This window comes from Pan paniscus, chromosome 8, assembly GCF_029289425.2.
Source record: "Pan paniscus chromosome 8, NHGRI_mPanPan1-v2.0_pri, whole genome shotgun sequence".
Lineage (NCBI taxonomy): Eukaryota > Metazoa > Chordata > Mammalia > Primates > Hominidae > Pan > Pan paniscus.
Window position 1 is genome coordinate 38,387,804 of NC_073257.2, and position 20,768 is coordinate 38,408,571.

Consider the following 20,768-nt stretch of genomic DNA (forward strand, 5'->3'; position numbering starts at 1 on the left):
TGTAGTGTTAAAATAAGCATAATGGGATGTTCTTTTGTGAAATGTCAGCTAATTTCTTTAAACAGATACTTCCTTTTTCTCTGGGCCTCATCATCTCCCTAACCACCACCACCAAAAAAAAAAAAAAAAAAAAAAAAAAAAGTGTAAGCTAATCTAGTTTTAGCTTTTAGCTTTTGAGTTTCCAAAGTTTAGGCCCAATGGGAATGGAAAGAAGTCAAAACATATACAACATTGAGCAACAGCCAACTCCTCCTGCCCTTTAAGCTTCTCACTCCTTGCTGCCATGATGAGAGGAAGCCCTATCAGCCACATGCCAAGATCCACTAGAAGAGAATCAAAGGCCTTATCAGCCAAGCCCCAGTTGAGCTCCCAACCAGCATTTAGCCAGGCTAGTGAGGACACTTGGAAACTTCCAGACATCCCAATGCTCCAGCCAACATCACATGAAACAGAAGAGCTATGTGGTGGACCTACAAAATCGTAAGAAGAGATATATCACTAATGATTCATGCCATTGGGTTTGGGTGTAGTTTTTTAATGCAGCAAATAAATAAGTAAAACTGTGTAAAGATGCTGGTGAAAACCAAGCCTTTGATGAACGCAGAGGAACAACCTAGGAGCTCAGGTGCAGCTTGATAGATGATGGAGACCACCTCACATCTGCTCACACCATGATAACTGTGCAGGTCATCTAGGGGGGTTACTAGAAAACCAACATGGATTTTGTGGGGACACAAAAGACAGTAACTGTGAAATTCAGCCTGCAGACGTCTCTTCAAAAGGAAGCAGTAGACTGGGGGCACCATTGCCTCCAAGGCTGTGTGCATTGACACCAAAGACAGTTCCCTCTCTGACTGGCTGGCCTTTTAAAACGACGTCTGATTGTTATGCATAAGCTTTTGGGTAATGCTATCATGGATAGTACCTGGAACCTGATGGACCTGACATTTTGGCCTTCTCTCCTGATGGTTCTGTGCCTTTCTTAGACTTCTCCAGGGATGAGCTTGAAGATCCCCCAGAGTGATAAGAAAGTCACATTTTTAAGTTCACTTATATTAACAGTTCAGCCACAGTTAGCTACTGAAGTTCAAATTTCTGTGACCACTTTGGAAAAAAACAAGATCCTAAGAGGATGGCAGAGAGAAGATCCAACACCTCTATCAAAGTAGCAAGGATGGCCAACCGGGCAAGTACAGAGGACATCACAAAGAATCTTGGAACAACAGGTTGGCTCACAAATGGCAGAAGATCAAGGAAGAATTAAACCCATCTGCACTGCCCAGATGGTCTCTGAGTTCTCCACACATCTGTACCAGCCCCTCCTGCCACATGGAGTCCTGGCAGGCTGTGAGCTCTCCTCTCACACAACTGGCTCTAACATCCTGCAGTGAAGTGGCACCAACTCCCTCAGGCCCCCAGCCTCTCGCAGGGCCTCCAGCACTGCCTGTCCCTGTGAGTCCCTTAATCTCTTGTTGCAGAATGTGGCCTTTCAGCCCACGATACCAATTCTTGACAAGAGCAATACTTGAGGGGGCTTTGAATTTTCCTCACTCAGGAATTTAACTCTTTTTTGAATGTAATCTTAGACAAAGTCATTTACTGCTGAGAGCCACAGGACAAAATGGGACCAGGTGTAGGAATGGTGACTTTCCACAGGGCTCCTTGAGGAAGCACCTGCCAGCTCAGATGATCAGAGGCAGCTTCTGCTTTGTCTCTGAAGGACGATGGGGTTAAGGCTCTCAGCATTAACCTTCAACAGAGCCACATTGTGCCTGATAGGTGCGGATCTATCTTCAAAGGAGAGAACCCAAAGGGCCACTGTGGTTTTCAGGGGAGAAAGCTGCAAGATTTGTGGCTTGCCGTGCTAACATGCAGAATCTGGCTTCCCAGAGCATCCTTGTCTGATCTCAGCCTTAACATCCTTGGACCCTTTCCACTACAACCCTAGACTAGATCCTGGTAATATTCCCAGGATGATGTGGCTCTGTATTGGATCACAGCCTACTTCCAGAGAGTTCTGGGGGCTGAGGGGATTGTGGAGTGAGTAAGGCCAGATCCCCTCAGCACTTTGCTCACCAGCACAGCTCAGCTTTCAGGAAGAGACATGGTCCTGTCCCTGAACAAGGCAAAGCTGTAACCATTAGGTGAATGACCACATGTAGATGAAAACTATTAAGGTTTTATGCAGCTAAAAATCTGACCCAGGACCTGTGTGAAAAGGAAAAACTGTTTCAACGCTGGCTTTTTTTCTTTCTGCTAGAGTTTACTGCCTTGTAAAATGGCATTTTTCCCTGGGTAACAGTTGAATTGGAGTCACTTGTAGGAAATTTAAATTCTAATTGTGATAATTAGGTTGTAAAATAAGCATAGCAACATTAATTTATCCATTATATTTTGTTTTCAATGTTTAAATGGTTACAAAATTAGCCTTAAAAAACTGTTATTTTCCATTCTGGGGGTACATGTGCCGGTTTGTTATCTGGGTATATTGCATGTTGCTGAGGTTTGGGGGGTGTGTGATCCTGTCACCTAGGAAGTGAGCATGATACTCAATGTTTTTTTTTCTTTGTTTGTTTTTTTGTTTTTGTTTTGTTTTGTTTTTTGATGGAGTCTTGCTCTAGTCACCAGGCTGGAGTGCAGTGGCACAATCTCAGCTCACTGCAACCTCTGCCTCCTGGGTTCAAGCTATTCTCCTGCCTCAGCTTCCCGAGTAGCTTGGATTACAGGAGCCTGCCACCATGCCCAGCTAATTTTTAATTTTTTAGTAGAGACAGGGTTTCATCGTGTTGGCCAGGCTGGTCTCGAAGTCCTAACTTCAGGTGATCCACTCGCATTGGCCTCCCAAAGTTCTGGGTTTACAGGCATGAGACACCACACCTGGCCAATAGTTTTTCAATGCTTGCCTCCGTCCTTCCTTCCCCCATTTTGGAGTCTCCAGTGTCTATTGTTGCCATCTTTATGTTCATGTGTATCCAATGGTTAGCTCCCACTTAAAAATGAGAATATGTAGTATTTGGGTTTCTGTTCCTGCATTAATTTACTTAGGATAATGGCTGCCACTGCATCCACATTGTGGCAAAGGACATGATTTTGTTCTTTTTTATGGCTGTGTAGTATTCCATGGTGTATTTGAACCACACTTTCTTCATCCAGTCCACTGCTGATGGGCACCTGGGTTGATTCCATGTCTTTGTAAAAACAGACTTTTTTTTTCTAAAAAGAGGCAAAATTGGTGGGCAATTCTCAGTGAAATTGTGAAATAAGTGGACACTGTATTGACACTGACCAAAAGTAAAATCTAGTGATGGGATGTGCTAGATGAGGGAGTCCTAGGGGAAGACACAAGGGCCCGAGGACATGAGGAGAGTGGAGTGGTATGCAGCGAATTCTCTTGTGCTGGAGGACAGGGAGCAACCCTCTTGCTGACCTGACCTGGAAGTCTTGGGAATTTTCCATCCCCAGGTCCCCAGGCAATACTGGGAGGCCTGTGAAAACTTCCAGGTTGGAGCAGAGGGCAGGGCCAGCCACACCTGGGGTGGGTTATGAGAGGAGAGAGAAAGGGGGAAAGGTGAGTACAGCCATCGTAATGATGCAGGTGCCTCCAGCCAGATCCCAGTTCTCGCGGGCAGCCAGTCTCAGCCTAGCTGACGTCGACCCAGAATCCCACGCTCTCGGCTTCCACCCAGCCACTGTTAGGCACGAACAGGGCACCCCAAAGCTCTGCATGTCTCTGAAAAGAACCCCGTTCCCTGCCCCCAGCCCTGAAGCTTCGCAAGCACTGACTGTGTTGAGGCCATTGGAGGCATCTCCTTGTGCCCTTTCTCCCATGTGACTCCTATCCACAGGAAGGCCTAGACTCCATGTCATCCCAACATGTGAAGCCCCTCTGCTACCCTGACCCCACCTCCCATCACCCTCGACTTTTGAAACACTGCCACCACACCCTTTGGGACCACGGTCAGTTTTAGGTAAAATCCTTGTATCCTCAGCCACATCTCTGATGGGTCCCTTTACTGTTTTGCTGCTCTGAGGCCTCTGCCTCTTATGGCCCCTCGAAGGGGCAGCTGTTTCCTCTCCACATCCCACATTGGTTTTGGGTGTGCCCCTCATAGTGACTAAAGACCGTGTTTCCTCTCCCCTCTACAGTCCTCACATTCTCAGACTACCACCCACCACCCCTCCTTGCTACGTCCCTTTATGCATCACTGAGTTGAGCTCCTCTCATCTCTCAATAAGGTTAGCACGTCTTCCTTGACACAGTCTGTTCAATGCCATCCTCATGAGGCTCCTTGGGGAGTCAGTGACCACAAATGCCCCCTCCAATCCCCTGGCCTCCCTTCCCTACCTTCCTCTCCTCCAGTAACCAGTTCTTCACTTCCTGCAGCCTCTCCTTCCACCATGCTCTGCCCTGTGTCCAGGGCCACCGCCCCTCCACGATCCCAATTGCAAACTCTCTACCCTCTCACCATCTCTTCCTTTGTTCCAACACTCTTAGTTGACTATCCCAGATTCAAGACTTCTTTGATGCTCTTTTGACTTTTTTGTTTTCCACTTGGCTTCAAGGGCCCTGCACTCTTGGGTAGAATTTGGACAGATCTAGATACCTGGGGAAAGTTTTAAAGTTGTGTATGTGGAAAGATCGGTGGGGAAGTGGGGGTGATTGGAAAGAGTGAAGATGGAGCAAAGAGCTCACAGAAAGGGTCAGAGAAACATGTGCTCGGTTTGCCATGAGATTGAGGTCCGCCTACCTGAAATTAAGAGAAAACAATCTGATAAGCTTGAAAAAGTCCAATGTAATCAGATTAAATGTAGGGACCTGTGCAAGATCCAATTCAACAATAAAGCATTCCCTGACTATTCTAGTATCTGGGGCATTTTTTATCCACTCAACCTCTTTCATTTATTAATCATCTAATGTGTTTCAGATGCTGTGCTGGGGCCTGGGCAAAGCCAGGCAAGAAGTGGTTCCTGCTATCAGGCTGACTAACATCTATCAGAAAGAACAGATCACGGTACTTTACATGATCATAGAGTTATATATGGGGTTGTGAAATAAAAGTGATCATCTAAATCAGACAGGGAGGTCGGGAACGTGTCCTGAAGAGATGCTCTGGCTGAGTTCTGGGGGAAAATAGGAGTGTAGTGGACAGACCAGACTCAGAATGCTGGCCATTGTCACCCCTCCCTCTAAGGCAAGCTTCCTCTCACCCATGGCCCTGTTGGCATGAAGATTGCATTGCAGCACCCAAGCCCCCAGCCCATCTCCAATTTGCAGCAGCCACAGGAGGGCAGCACCCATCACTAAAGCCTGGTTCTGAAAACAGACAAGCCGACTGCATGGTGGTTCCAAAGAGTTTAAATAAATCAGCAGAGAGAGATTGAGCACCCATCACTAAAGCCTGGTTCAGAAAACGAACAAGACTACTGTATGGTGGCTCCAAAGAGTTTAAATAAAGCAACAGAGAGAGATTGAGTCAATGGAGGGGTCAGAAGCTCGGAAGCGCTATGAGATAGAGGCTGGGCAGTAGTGAGCCATGACTCTGAAGAGCTACCGTGGTGATGAAACAGAAATGCAACAGCAGACGGAGCCAGTAGGAAGAGAGAAGGGAATGGAGAGGCCATACAGAGAGAATCACGGATGCCACCAGGGAGGTCCTGGGCCCAGGGGAGACATGGAAGGGAGGAGGACCTGGTGTGGTCACTACACCTTTTAATGCCAGCTTCAGTCCCCAAGTGTCATCTCTCTCTCTCTCTCACACACACACACACACACAGACACACACACAGTCACACACATTTTTCTAAGTCATAAAACGACCCAGAAAATATACTTCCAAGTATATAACCAAAGAAAAATTTCACAGATATGTACAAGGAAACAAGTATAATGATGTTCATTGGAAAAAATGTAAATATTCAGCAGAGAAATCAGTAATTAATTGTGATATAGGTATGTGTTGGGCTACAATTTAGAAGTAGAGTGAACCAGTATTCTAGATAGATGGATAGACAGACATATAAATATGTGACATATATACACACACAGACACATCATATACTTTGTATACACATATACATGGACAAGGATAAATCTTAAAATGATAAAATTTAAAATGACATTTAATATATACATAATACCATTTATATGCATTGAAAACAATAGTATGTTTTGCTTGTTCTGGATACAAAAAATACAGACATGTAACTGTTACAAAAATTAAAGTTTACAATATAGTAGTTGCTTCAAAAGATAATGGAATAACTTTGGTGAGACAAATTAGTTGTTCACTTCAAAAAGTTTAATTTACGTTTTATTTAATAAGAATTCAACCAAATGTGACCAACAAAATTGTGAATTCTTGTATATTTAATGAATAGAGGGAACAAATGAATAGAGGGAAGGTGAGCAGAAAGGAGGCAAAAAGAAAGTGCAGTTGTCTGGACAACAAAATCAGAAACAAAAGCACGAATATGGAGAGGGAGGGATGAAATATAACTGGTAACAAAAAGAATTAATATGTGTTGGTGAATGTCTGAGGGTGGGACTCAGTGAGAAGGAGCCGTGCACTTTGGCTCTGGGCTTTCTGGCTGGTACTGATGCTGATAACATGGAATAGAGAACAGGGAGCGGGTTAGGGGAGGAAGGTGATGAATCTGACTTTGGAAGTGCTGAGTGTGAAGGTCCCATGTTTCATCCAAGTGGGTGACGTGTCATGGGTACCTCAATGCTAGGGACGGAAATAGGAACCATTTGCATCAAAGTTGCAGTTGAAGCCATGTAACATGGGGCACCCAGGGAAAGTACACAGAGTGACAAGAACAGATAGTAAAGGATGGAGCCTTGTGCTATGAATGGACTGAAGATTGCCAGAAAACGAGCTTGTGAGGTGGGTGGTAAGAAATAGTGCCGGTGCCATAAAAGAATGGAAGTACAGAGGCCCAGGAAAGCAAGTACCTTAAGGCATAAAACTTACAACAAAAGTCAGAAAGAAATATGAATACATATTTATTGGATTTGGAGGTGCGGAGGATGAGCCACAGGATCCCCCCCTCTGGTCACTCTTAGCCATTGGCCTCTGTGCCCCCCTTCTTTGTGTGACTCCATGAAAGCATGCAGTTCAAAGCCCCAGGAATGAAGGGGTTAAGCGGATGACTTCTTTTTATGTTTCCGGTCTTTCCTTTCTTCATTCCGGGACATTTTTCATGAGCATTCCTTCCCTTACTTGTTGATGTTATTTTAAACATCTTCTTTAAGTAGTGATATAGCCTGGATCTGTGTCCCCACCGAATCTCATGTCGAATTATAATCCCTAATGTTGGAGGTGGTGCCTGGTGGGAGGTGATTGGATCACAGGGGCGGTTTTTCCTGAATAGTTTAACACCATCCCCGTTGGTACTGTCGTGGCAATATTGAATGTGTTCTCGTGAGATCTGGTTGTTAAAAGTGTGTAGCGTCTCCCCCTGGCCCCTCTGTCTTTCTCCTGCTCCCACCGTTTTTGACGCTTCTCTCCTCCTTTACCTTCTACCATGGTTATAAATTCCCTGAGACCTCTCCAGAAGCTGATGCTGCTTCCTGTACAGCCTGCAGAACCACAAGACCATTAAAACTCTTTTCTTTATAGATTACCCAGTCTCCGGAATTTCTTTATAGCAATACGAGAATGGCCTAACACAAGTAGGAAAGTATTATGGGTTGGATTCTTCTCCCTTTAAAATGCTTATCTGGAAGTCCTAATCTCCAGAACCTCAGAATGTGACTGTATTTGGACAGAGGGTGTTTAAAGAGGTCATTATTCTCAAATGAGGCCTTTAGAGTGGGCCCTAATCCAGTACAACTGGTGTCCTTTTAAGAGGGAGAGACACCAGGCCTGTGCATGTGCAGAGGAAAGGCCGTGTGAGGACACAGGGAGAAGGCAGCCATCTGCAAGCCAAGAAGAGAGGCCTCAGGAGAAATCAAACCTGCCAACACCTTGATCTTCAACTTCTAGCCTCCAGAGCTGCGAGAAAATACATTTCTGTTGTTCAAACCACCCAGTCTGTGATGTCTTGTAATGGGAACCCTAGCAAACCAATGTAGGAAGGATGTGGAAGTTCTGCTAGTAGCCATGTCTGCCTGGCTGTGTCTGTTATGAATGTGCTTGTGTGTCCTGGAGGGAGCGATGTGTGCACAAACTAAGGTTGCAGATCCGGTCACACTCTCAAAACCAAAGGGGACAGAAGTAGGAGATGAAGTCAGGAAGATTAAACTCAGGGACCAGATCATGTAGATCATTTTAAGGATATCTCTGTTGAAACGTTTTTAAAAGTTGCAGTGTCTTGGCTTGATAAGGCCACTGGAAAAACAGGAAACATGAACAAAAAAACTAACTGAGTTCATTTTAAACAGCATCCATCCTCTTGCCCCTGCAGAAAGGTGAACAAAAGGCAAATGACACAAACCTGAAATGCTAGGCAGAGGAGTTTTGATGATGTGATACAGGAGACAGTCCAGGTGTCTCAGCATGAATAACTGAAAAGTGGGTGTTATTTGAGGAGGATCAAGAAAGGTTGGGAAGGAGGTGGGGGAAGAGAACATTCCCAATCTCAGCTTACTGTCATGCCTTCCTGCCTCCTACCTCTTGTCACATCAGTCCTTCCTGTAAATGCTGGCAGAGGAGCCCCTGGCCCTAGTGCCACGTTCTAGAAGATGCCCTCTGCCCTTCTCCAGCCAGGCTGGTCACCACTAGGTGATGATTCCAAGGGGCCAAAGGGCCATGTCCCCCAGAATCCATGCACCTCCTTCTAGACCACACCCTCCAGTACCTGGGACCCTGGAATGATCTACTCCTATAGTCCCAAGCCCACTTCCAGCATTACTGCCTGCCTCTTTCCAGGGTCCACCTTCTGGAGGGCCAAGCGGGCTTCTGGGGTGTGCTGGGCAAGCTGAGGGGCTGGAGGGCTGCAGTAGAACTTGAATGTGAAGCTGGGATGTCCACCCATCATTAGTCACCTCTCCAAGCAGGAGGGAGCCAGGAGTGAGAAGAGAAGGGGCAAGGTCACAGGCTGGGGGAGTGGAGGCTGGTTTTCCTTGTGAGGTGATATTCTGGTACTTCACACGGAGGAACCCAAGTTCTGAATTCAAACGTTGTATTCCATGTCCTTAGGAAGCACTGTTTGCCAAGGTAGGAGGACAAAACATATTCTATGTAACAGTGTGGAGCTCAATTTATAACTTTATATGTTGGACATATGGTATGTGGCTTCCATTTATTTGTGCTTTTTTTTTTTTTTTTTAGATGAGTCTCACTCTTGTTGCCCAGGCTGGAGTGCAGTGGTGTGATCTCGGCTCACCACAATCTCCACCTCACAGGTTCAAGCGATTCTCCTGCCTTAGCCTCCCGAGTAGCTGGGATTACAGGTGTGCGCCATCATGCCAAGCTAATTTTTGCATTTTTAGTCGAGACAGGGTTTCACCATGTTGGCCAGGCTGGTCTCGAACTCCTGATCTCACGTGATCCGCCTGACTTGGCCTCCCAAAGTGCTGGGGTTACACACCTGAGCCACTATGCCCGGCTCATTTGTGCAATGTTGAGGGCAGCATGCTCTCCATCTGGGCTTCTCTTCTCAGCCACTGACTCCAAAACCAAGACTCTGTTAGGGTCGATCCTAATGATTCATTTTCCCTTGATTTTATTTCATGGTGTCTAAATTTGTCCTGTCCTCCTTAAAGCATTAAATGGTAATCTTTTCATTTAAATGTTTCAGAATGTTTCAGAAAAAGCATTGTATTTGTGACATTTGCCTTTTGTTCACACGTCTGAGAAGGAAAAATGATGGATGTCTTTTGGTATTAACTCAATGATGTGTCATTTGTGTTCTGCTTTTCTATTTTTCCAATATTCTATCAAGCTATACTGTAACATCATTTTTCTTCTGATCTTAATACCACAATGATCATATTTAAATAGAGACATTTATCTAAGTTTCAATTAATTCAGAGGCATTAGGACAGGCAATACACTCTATTCTCTTCTCGCTCTCAGGTTTGCAGTTGTATGTGCAGTAACTGAGTTTGGTCAGCAGATGGCAGTGAACATCTTGTCAGAAAGAAAAATAATTATTTAGGTTGCGTTAAAAATAAAGAGCCAGAGACAGAAAACACAGGACCTGTGGAGAAGCAGACGTGCTACAAAACACTGCCTTTCTTGCAGGAAAGAGCAATGCACACTTTTTTCTTTTTCCTTCTTTCTTTGCCACATCTCACTCTATCGCCCAGGCTGGAGTGCAGTAGAGGATCTTGGCTCACTGCAGCTTCTGACCCCTGGGTTCAAGCAAGTCTCGTGCCTCAGCCACCCGAGTAGCTGGGATTACAGGCGCCCGCCACCACGCCAGGCTAATTTTTTGTATTTTTAGTAGAGACAGGGTTTCGCCAATGTTGGCCAGGCTGGTCTCGAACTCCTGACCTCAGGTGATCCACCCGCCCTGGCCTCCCAAAGTGCTTGGACTACAGGCGTGAGCCACGGCGCCCGGCCCAGTGCACTTTTTTTAATGGGATCCATACGTAGCAAGTCCTTGCTTCATGCACCCCTTTCTACCCAACCCTGCTTACTTATTCAAGAGAAATTGTGTGCATGAGATGTTAAATTAATGGCACGCTCAGATTGGGGAATTCTGAGACAGGGAGGGTGAAGCTGGGGTGACCTGGAGTGCAGAAGGCTGGTCCTGCCTCGCAATCCCCAGGGAGGGCCGGGCTGCTGAGTGGCACGATCTGCCCCTCCAGATGCCCGGCTCTGACCCGCTTCCTGCCGCAGCTCCTTGACTGGGCCTCCCTGCTGCCCTGTATGCTTGGGGCATCCCAGGCTGGCTCCAGGCTCCAGAACCCAACCGGGGTCTCCCGCTCGAGCAGCCCCGCGTGGCCTGCGAGGAAGACAGCTTGTTTCACCCGTGCAGCCTCATCTCCCGGCTGATCTGGCGGTTACCATGGCAACCCCCAAGGCTCCTCAGGCATTCTCACTGACTGACCAGGCTTGGAAAAACCATTCTGGAATGGACGGAGGTATATTTGGGGGGACATTTTAATGAAAGAGCAGCTTGACCTAGTTTTAATGCAGCACCATGAAATGGCAGGGACTTCAGGTGTGACTGAATAGAAAGGGATAGCTGCTGCCAGGAAATGGGAAGGTCTCCCGGGCTGAAGAGAGGTAGAGCAAGGGAGGGCTTCGACCTTTGCTATTTCCTCATCTTCCAACAAGAAGAGCTCAATCCCCAGCCTGGCCAACATGATGAAACTCTGTCTCTACTAAAAATAAAAAAATTAGCCGGGTGTGGTGGCGGGCACCTATAATCCCAGCTACTCAGGAGGCTGAGGCATGAGAATTGCTTGAACCCAGGAGGGGGAGGCTGCAGAGAGCCGAGATTGTGCCAGAGTGAGACTCTGTCAAAAAAAAAGAAAGAAAGAAAGAAAGAAGAGCTCAACTCTCAAATTAGTGGGGCAGTTCTCCAACGTGGGAAACTATGGGCTCCATAGAGTGCAAAGACCTTGCTTTATGCACCCCTTTCTACTCAACACAGCTTACTTTGGGGAAATGTCAAACAAATGCAAAAATAGAGAATAATTCTGTGTGTGTGTGTTTTTTTTTAAGAGACGAGGTCTCACTATGTTGTCCAGGCTGGTCTCAAATTCCTGGCCTCAACCATCCTGTCTCGGCCTCTTGAGTTTATGTTTTAATAAAGATATAAATGTAAGATTATCGTAATTCTGTAAAAAAAAGGAAAACAAAACAAAAAAATGCCTTCTTATGGGAAAATCTGGGGGAAGCATTTCTGACAATTTAGAGCTAACATTTAGCTGTACTGTTCATATTAGGTTTTCCAATTTCCAAAGGCTACTGTAACAGGCAGTCTCTAAAAGACCCCCAGGGACACCACCTCTGAGTATCCCTGCCCTTGTTATCCTTCCCCTTCAGTATGGCCTGGACTTAACGATTTGCTTCTAATAATGATTGGAATACACAGGAAATGATGCCGTATCATCCCATGTCACAAAGGGGTTCTGTCTTGGGTGCTGTCTAACTTTTTGTCACTGCAATCTCAAACTGCCATTTCAGGACAGGCAGACAGCCTTGGGAGAGGCCCACGTGGTGAGGACCTGAGACCTGCCAGCAGCCAGGAGAGAGGGCCGGGAAGTGGCCATTTCAGCCCCACTAGAGCCTGGAGATGACCACAGCCTCACCCGGCAGCCTCACCGTAACCTCATGAGGGACCCAGAGCCAGAGGACCCAGTTGGGCTGGGCCTGGAGTTCCATTCCACAGAAGCTATCAGAAAACAAGTGTTTTGTTTTGTTCTGTTTTTTTGAGGTGGCATCTGGCTCTGTTGCCCAGGCTGGAGTGCAGTGGCGTGATCTTGGCTCACTGCAACCTCCACCTCCTGGGTTCAAGCGATTCTCCTGCCTCAGCCTCCCAAGTAGCTGGGACTACAGGTGCCTGCCACCACCCCCAGCTAATTTGTACACTTTTAATAGAGATGGGGTTTCACCGTGTTGGCCAGGATGCTCTCGATCTTTTGACCTCGTGATCCACCTGCCTCGGCCTCCCAAAGTGCTGGGATTACAGGCATGAGCCACCGTGCCCGTGTTTGTTTTTTTAAGCCATTGTGTTTGGGGGAATTTTATTACACAGCAGTAGTTAATGCATAGAGCCATTTGTTTTTTCTCTTGCTTCCATAGTTCAAACTGTTGTTACGAGTGTGTCATAACCATTTGGTTATACTTGATTCCAGGCTTCATCATTTACAGCTGTAAGTGATATAAGGTAAGTTACCTGGCCTCTTTGAGCCTCAGTTTTCTCATCAGTAGAAAATATATATATTTTTTTAAGGATTAGATGAGGCCCATGCAGTGGCTCACACCTGTAATCCCAGTACTTTGGGAGGCTGAGGTGGGTGGATCACTTGAGGTCAGGAGTTCGAGATGAGCCAGGACAACATGGTGAAATCCCATCTCTACCAAAAAATACAAAAATTAGCCAGGCCTGGTGGTCCCAGCTACTTGGGAGGCTAAGGTGGGAGAATCGCTTGAACCCGAGAAGCGGAGGCTGCAGTCAGCTGAGATCGTGCCACTGCACTCCAGCTTGGGCAACAGAGTGAGACCCTGTCTCAAAAAACAAAACAAAACAAAAAAAGATTAGATGAGTAGATACTTGTAAAAGTCTTAGAACAAACCTAGCTCCTAGAAAAATGCTTAGTAAATTAGCTATTCTCATTATTATTGAATGCAAATAATTCATATTTCTATACAACTATTTTCTCTATGTCTATATCTATAATTTGTCTTTAGTGACTGATTTCTCCCTCCAGATCAACAAAAACTAGCAATGAAATGGGAGATGTCATCTGAATTAAAACTGTGCAAATGTAACCTAAGTGGCTTGCAGAGGTACTGCAATCCTCACATTCCAAAGATGTGCTAGTTGGTCAATTCTTACAGCCTGTGGCTCCCACTTTCTTTCACTCCATATCCATTCCAGACATATTTGCCTTGTCTATTCTTAAAAATTATGGGCTGTCCATGAAACATCTACCTGATACCTATACATCCTCCTTGCCATCCAGGTTTGCTCTCCTCTGGACACAGGCTGTGGGGCTCAAATCTAACTGAAGGTTTAAGACAGAATTCACAGCATTAGAGAAGATGCACGGGGCCTCTTCCCAGATGCCAGTCTTACACTGTCAAGATTAACTTTTAAAAATAAACGCGACATCTGTATCTGTTCTCTCTTGGTGTCACCACAATGTGCGTCCATGATAGAGAAAATTCGTGGACTTAATGAAGTGTGTTCCCTCCTGATACAGTTTGGCTGTGCTCTCCAAATCTCATGTTGAATTGTAATCCCCAGTGTTGGAGGTGGGGCCTGGCAGGAGGTGATTGGATCACGGGGCCAGATCTCTCATGGCTTGTTGCTGCCCTCACGATAGTGTGTTCTTGGGAGATCTGGTTGTTTAAAAGTCTGGGACCTCCCCCTTCTCTCTTTCTTGTTCCTGCTTTCACCATGTGACATTCCTACTACTCCTTTGCCTTCCACCTTGATTGTAAACTTCCTGAGACCTCTTCAGAAACTGATGCTGGTGCTGTGCTTCCTGTACACACAGTAGAAGTGTGAGCCAATTAAAAATTAAACCCCCTTTCTTATAAATTACTCAGTCTCAGGTATTTCTTTTTTTTTCTTTTTTCTTTTCTTTTTCTTTTTTTTTTTTGAGATGGAGTCTCTCTCTGTCACCAGCAGGCTGAAGTACAGTGGTGTAATCTCGGCTCACTGCAACATCTGCCTCCTGGTTCAAGCGATTCTCCTGCCTCAGGCTCCTGAATAGCTGGGACCACAGGCACACGCCACCGCACCAAGCTAATTTTTGTATTTTTAGTAAAGACAGGGTTTCTCCATATTGGCCAGGCTGGTCTGAATCTCTTGACCTCGTGATCCACCCGCCTCAGCCTCCCAAAGTGCTGGGATTACAGGCGTGAGCCACCGTGCCCGGCCTCAGGTATTTCTTTATAGCAATGCAAGAATGGCCTAACACACCTCCCTCACAAGCTAATAAATCCTAACATATTATGTGTCAATTGCAGGTCTCAAATTCAGGTTTTTGCTGCTATTGGCAGTGGCTTGTTGCAAATATTTATTGAAGGTTTCAAGTGTAGTAACTGAAAAACCCTATAAGGTAGGTACTATTAGACTCACTTTCTGAATTAAAACAATGAAGGCACAAGGATTTCAAGTCACTTGCTCAACAACACACAGGTAAAGAGGGAGAGCTGAGGTACTAAATTTGGTAGTCTGTGAACAGAATCTGCATTCTTATTCACTAGAGGAGACAGGTTCTCCGGGATGTTTTTCTAAAATGCCATCTCATTGAATTGCAAGCCCGTACTCCACTAGATTGCAGAAACTTAATCTCAGTCAAAAGCCATGGTGTTCGGCATGACCCATGTTTCCTAGGGTCATGGCTGAGTTAGTTGGGAATATAAACAGTGCTTTGGGATCCAGATGAGGAATCTGGTCTTCAGCCATCAAACCACGAAAGTTGTTGCCACGTTGTTCCTACAGATGGCACTCCTGCCTGACTTCACCCAAAATCTTTTGGGTGCTTGAGAAACACCAGTCAACCCCAAGGGCTGGTGTTTGGGAGACTCTGCAAGACCATCTCCTCCTAACTCCACCTATGCACAGATCTACTCACGTTTAGTCTAGCTCTGCATCCTCGGCTTTCCACAGGAAGAGGACTTCAGGGAACAGGACTTCCAAGACCTTATCTCACCATCCTCACTTGACCTGATGGAAGAGGTTGGATGGCATCAAGGGGGCACTCATGTAGCAGCCAGGATCATAGCCCTACATGTTTTTATTGCTGCTGCCCACACCCCTGCAACCCAGATATGCTGAGAGAGGCCCTGTCTTTTCCTGGATTCCCATTTACACACCTATAACAAACAGGGCTGCACCATAAAGCCCCTCCCTAAGGTTTTATGTGAGACAAATACAGGCTTGAGTGTGGTTCAAAGATGTTTTGCTGTAAGATTTGTCAGTTTGGATTTTAGCCTGAAGTTAGTGGGTACTCTGGAGATAGTTAAACCTGAAAGGCTTGGGAAGGCAATGGTTTGCTTGAAAAGAGACAAGAAAATGAAGAAAGAATGAGCCAAAGAAGAGGGAGCGGAGGTCAGGTGTGGTGGCTCATGCCTGAATTCCAGCACTTTGGGAGGCCAAAGAAGGACTGTCTTAAGCCCAGGAGTTTGAGACCAGCCTGGACAACACAGCAAGACCCCATCTCTAACCAAAAAAAAAAAAATTAGACCCCATCTCTAACAAAAAAAAATTAAAATATTAACCAGGCATGGTGACACTCTCCTGTAGACCTAGCTACTTGGGAGGCTGAGGCTGGAAAATCCTTTGAGCCCAAGAGTTTAAGTTACAGTGAGCTAGGGTGGTGCCTCTGCACTCTAGCCTGGGCGACAGAGCAAGACCCTGTCTCTAAATTAAAAATAAAAAAAAAGAGGGGGAAGAAAAGAATTTAAAAATGGGAGGGGAACCACTTAACATCTGTTCAGGGATGTGGCTGTCTCACTAGCACCAATAAGATTAATATCATCACCATCACCTTCATCACTACCATTTTGCATGCGTCATCTCTAATCACATGCCCAGAGGTCAAACACTGGTGGCCCGAGGGTGGAGTAAGCATCCCAGGGCAGGCAGTGACTACCTCACAGTAGTTTCCACCGACCTCACATCCCTCATGTAGGTACCAGCCAGGCCCCACTGGCATTGAAATGTATAGACTCAGATGTGTTGGGCGGGCCTAGGTAGAAATCTCACTTGAAGGCCACAGTGTATTTATCATATACATGGAGTTATGATGCATCTCTGCCCAGGAATAGAATTCAAACAAGAGTCTTAGAAATGCACTGAAGTGAATGAAATCCAGGACCTTAGGGCTGGTCACCCTGAGTCCTTGCATTATGTCTTCTTCCACCACCTGTTTCCTCTATTGTAGTCTTACAAGTGAGCCAGGGCCAGTGGTCGCTTAATCCTCCCCTCTCCTCTTGATGCTGCCTCCACATCCTCACCCCTCCTCAACAGCAAAAATGAAATGACCACACAGCTCCCCAGCTGGTTTTGTATCTAACATTTTATCCTAAAGTTTTGAAAAGAAAAAGAAAAGAACCTGATAATTTCTAAATGAGATAATTCGTTTAGGCACTGACAGCCATTCATGCATCACTGTGAATTCATTTACCAAATTAATCAATCAATTTAGTCCAATAATGAGATCAAGCAGGCAGCAGACCAGTTTGCTCTGGTTTGATTTATTAGATGACTAGAAAGATCAGACGATTAGATCAGATTAATCAAATGCTTTTTACAAGCATCCACAGAACAGAAAAGGTCTTTCCAGGACATCATGAGCTAAACCGAGTGTGCTGGGGGAGTGGGCTCTGGAGAGGAGCTGCTTGGGGTTCTAGGCTCCCACTTTGCTCAGGTTTTAGAAGTCCCGCATCGCAGAGGCACAGCTGAGCAACCCAGTTACCGGACATCTGTGTTAGTTTCCTGTGGCTTCAGTAACAAACTACCATAACCTTAGTGGTTTAAAACAACACAAATTTATTATCTCATGGTTCCAGAGGTCAGAAGTCAAAAATGGGTTTTACGGGCTTAAATCAAGGTGTGGACAGAACTGCATTCCTTCTAGAGATTCCAGGGGAAAACCCATTCCTTCCCTTTTCCAGCTTCCAGAGGCCACCTGCATTCTTCGGCTCATCACTCCGATCTTTTCTCTGCCATCAGTCACATCTCTCGCTCCCCACCTCCTGCCTCCCTCCTTCGCTTTTAGGGATGCTTTGTTCACACTGGGTCCATCCAGATAATTCAAAATCATCTCTCATCTCAAAAACCTTAGCTTAACCTCCCTGCAAAGTTCCTTTTGCCATGTAAAGTAACATATCCACAGGTTCCAGATCAGGATGCAGACATCTTTGGAGGACCGTTATTCGACTTCTTACAACAATCCAAGGCCATCACCAGGTTTTCAGAAGCCAAGATGGCCTGCCTGGTCCCTTCAATACACCCCTGTGCTTGGAGACACTGAAAGGCCTCATGGGATACAACCACACACTGCTGGTTCTGCCACAGCTCTTAAAATTAAAGTAGTCTGCCTGCATTAAAACCTGGCTTCCAGAAAACTTCTGCCATCATGGAAATATATAACCTGGGTGGATAAATAGCATGCTTCCAACAACGCTTATCGCCTATCATTAGGGAATGATAGGCAGGTTTATCACATTTCCTGTGATTAAGAGGTGCCAATTACCTGTTGGGAAGGGACCAGGTGATGATGCTTTGAACTTGGGACTGGAGGCCCAGCTCCAGACTCCAGAAAAGATGAAAAGCATTGAACTTACAATGGTTACTTCTTCCATGAAACATGTTAGCTGGAGATAGAATCCAATAACAAACTCAGCTATATTGAAGTGTGTGTGTGTGTGTGTGTGTGTGTAAAATCTTGTGTTTTTCTTATGATTTACCTCTACCAACAACAGTGCACTGCAAAAGTCCAAGGCTTGGAACTGGGGATAAAGTCTAAGGGTAAAAATAAAAATCGTCTAATATATGCTATGTCCTGAGTGAGTGGGAAATAATGTGGCTTTTAAAAGCTGACTGGGTCTTCAAGGAAGTTATATTAGTGCATTTGGGGGGTCATAACAAAGTGCCAGAAATTAAGTGGCATAAAACAACAGAAATTAATGTTCTCGCAGTCCTGGAGAGTAGAAGCCTAATCAAGGTGTGGGAGGGGAAATTCCTGCGGAGGTGTCTTGCGGGGGCTTGCAGACAGCCGTCTTCTCCCTGTGTCATCACGTGGGCCTCCCTCTGAGTGTCTGTGTCTTATTATAAAGACACCAGTCATATGGGATCAGGGCCGACCCTAGCGGTCTCCTTTTACCTTGATTACCTCTTTGAATAACTTATCCAAATACAGTCACACTCTGAGGGACATGGGTTAGCACTTCAACGTATGAATTTTGGAGGGCACAATTCAATCGGTAACAGAAATGTAGGACTGAGCAAAGCAAAGACGAGGAGGCAGCAGAGGTGGAGTAGAGTGGAATGCACATATATATGGCAGAGAAGGCTTGAAAGGGGCTGGAATTTGGGCAAAGAGATTTTGTTTTTGGGTTTTTGTGTGTGTTTTCTTTTTTTTTTTTTTTTTTCTTGAGACGGAGTCTTGCTCTGCTACCCAGGCTGGAGTGCAGTGGTACAATCTCGGCTCACTGCAATCTCTGCCTCCCAGGTTCAAGCAATTCTCCTGCCTCAGTCCCCCGAGTAGCTGGGACTACAGGCGCCAGCCACCACTCCCGGCTAATTTTTCTATTTTTAGTAGACACAGGGTTTCACCACGTTGGCCAGGATGGTCTTGATCTCTTGACCTTGTGATCCACCAACATCAGCCTCCCGAAGTGCTGAGATTACAGGCATAAGCCACCGTGCCCAGCCCAAATATAGTTCAATCTACTCTTAGGTAAGGGAAAGACACCAAACACAGACAGACTGGATGACAATAAGGAGGCTCTGTGCTGCCTCTAGATAAGTCACTGATAAAAGCTTGGTTTCAGGGTTTCTAGGTCTTCTTTCATCTACACTCTGCTTGTCATAGCACTCATAGTGCACTCACTGTATTAGTCTGGTCTCACACTGCTAATAAAGACATACCCAAGACTGGGTAATTTACAAAGAAAAGAAGTTTAATTGACTCACAGTTCCACATGGCTGGGGAGGCCTCACAATCATGGTGGAAGAGCAAGGGATGTCTTACATGACAGCAGGAAAGAGAGAGCTTATGCGGGGGAACTCCCCTTTATAAAATCATCATATCTCGTGAGATTTATTCACTATTACAAGAGCAGCATGGGAAAAACCTGTCCTGGTGATTCAATTACCTCCCACCTGGTCTCTCCCACAACACGTGGGGATTACTACAATTCAAGGTGAGATTTGAGTGGGGATGTAGAGCAAAACCATATCACTCACATTTCAATAGTACCCAGACTATGTCTGTTTCCCTCCATGACTAAAAACTCTAACCTTCCATTGTGAGACAAACAGTCAAAATGAAGGAGATATGCAAAGTTTCCCACTTTACTTCCTTGGGGACAGAAAACTCTGACGTAGATAAGCGTTGTCCTAAAACCTCTCCACCTTAATTTCCTCATCTATAAAAAGAGTGGATATCCTGGATGATTCTAAAATTATATTAATTAGTAGGATTGGAAACTCAAATCTACTTATGACTCTAGAGAAAATTATTTAACATATGCTTCCCAGGGAAATATTAAATTAAAATCATGGCTACATAATGACTAAATACCAAATGAGGATATCTATCAATAAAAAGAAAGGCAATTAGCAACATAATCAATCGACATACTGTTTATGTTTTTATGAACATGAACCAGTTCCTTAAGTCAATTACTGCCTGCATTGCTTTGCTAGGGCTGCCATAACAAAGCACTGCAAATTGTATGCTTAACAGCAGAAATGCATTGTCTCATAGTCCTGGAGATCAAGGCATTGGCCGGGTTGGTTCTTTCTGAAGATGTTAGGAAAGAATCTGTTTTCGACCTCTCTCCTCGCTTCTGGTAGTTCCCTGGCTTGCGGCTGAATAACATGTCATTCTCCCTGGGTGAATTTCTGTGTCCAAATTTCCCCTTTTTATAAGAACACCACTCATATTGGATTAAGAGCCCACCCTACTCCAGCATGACCTCATCTAACTAATTACATCTGCAATGACCCTATTTCCAAATAAGGTCACCATCTGAGGTACTGGAAGTTAGGACCTCAACATATGAATTTAGCAGGGGACACATATAAACCTATAACACTGCCTGTCAGTGGATTACAAAAAATAATGAGAACATTTAAGTCTCTCACTGTATCAGTCTGTTCTCACATTGCTCTAAAGAAATACCTGAAACTGGGTAATTTATAAAGAAAAGAGGTTTCATTGGCTCCCAGTTCCACAGGCTGTACAGGAAGCATGGTGCTGGCATCTGCTTAGCTTCTGAGGAGGCCTCAGGAAACTTATGATCACAGCAGAAGGTGAAAGGGAAGCAGTCACGTCTTACATGGCAGGAGCAGGGCGAGACAGAGTGGGGGGAAGGTGCCGCACACGTTTCAACAACAAGGTATCGTGAGAACTCACCATCATGAGAATAGCACCAAGGGGACGACGGTACTAAAGTATT

General features: G+C 45.4%; 1 long non-coding RNA gene across 1 annotated transcript in view; it reads left to right on the top strand.

Annotated features, from left to right (window-relative positions):
- Positions 1-20,768, top strand: part of LOC100991511 (uncharacterized) — a 77,399-nt gene that overhangs the window by 41,580 nt on the left and 15,051 nt on the right. Inside the window, exon 4 of the long non-coding RNA XR_008619892.2 lies at positions 4,926-5,012. This is a non-coding gene — a long non-coding RNA (uncharacterized LOC100991511). The remainder of the gene's footprint in view (positions 1-4,925; positions 5,013-20,768) is intronic.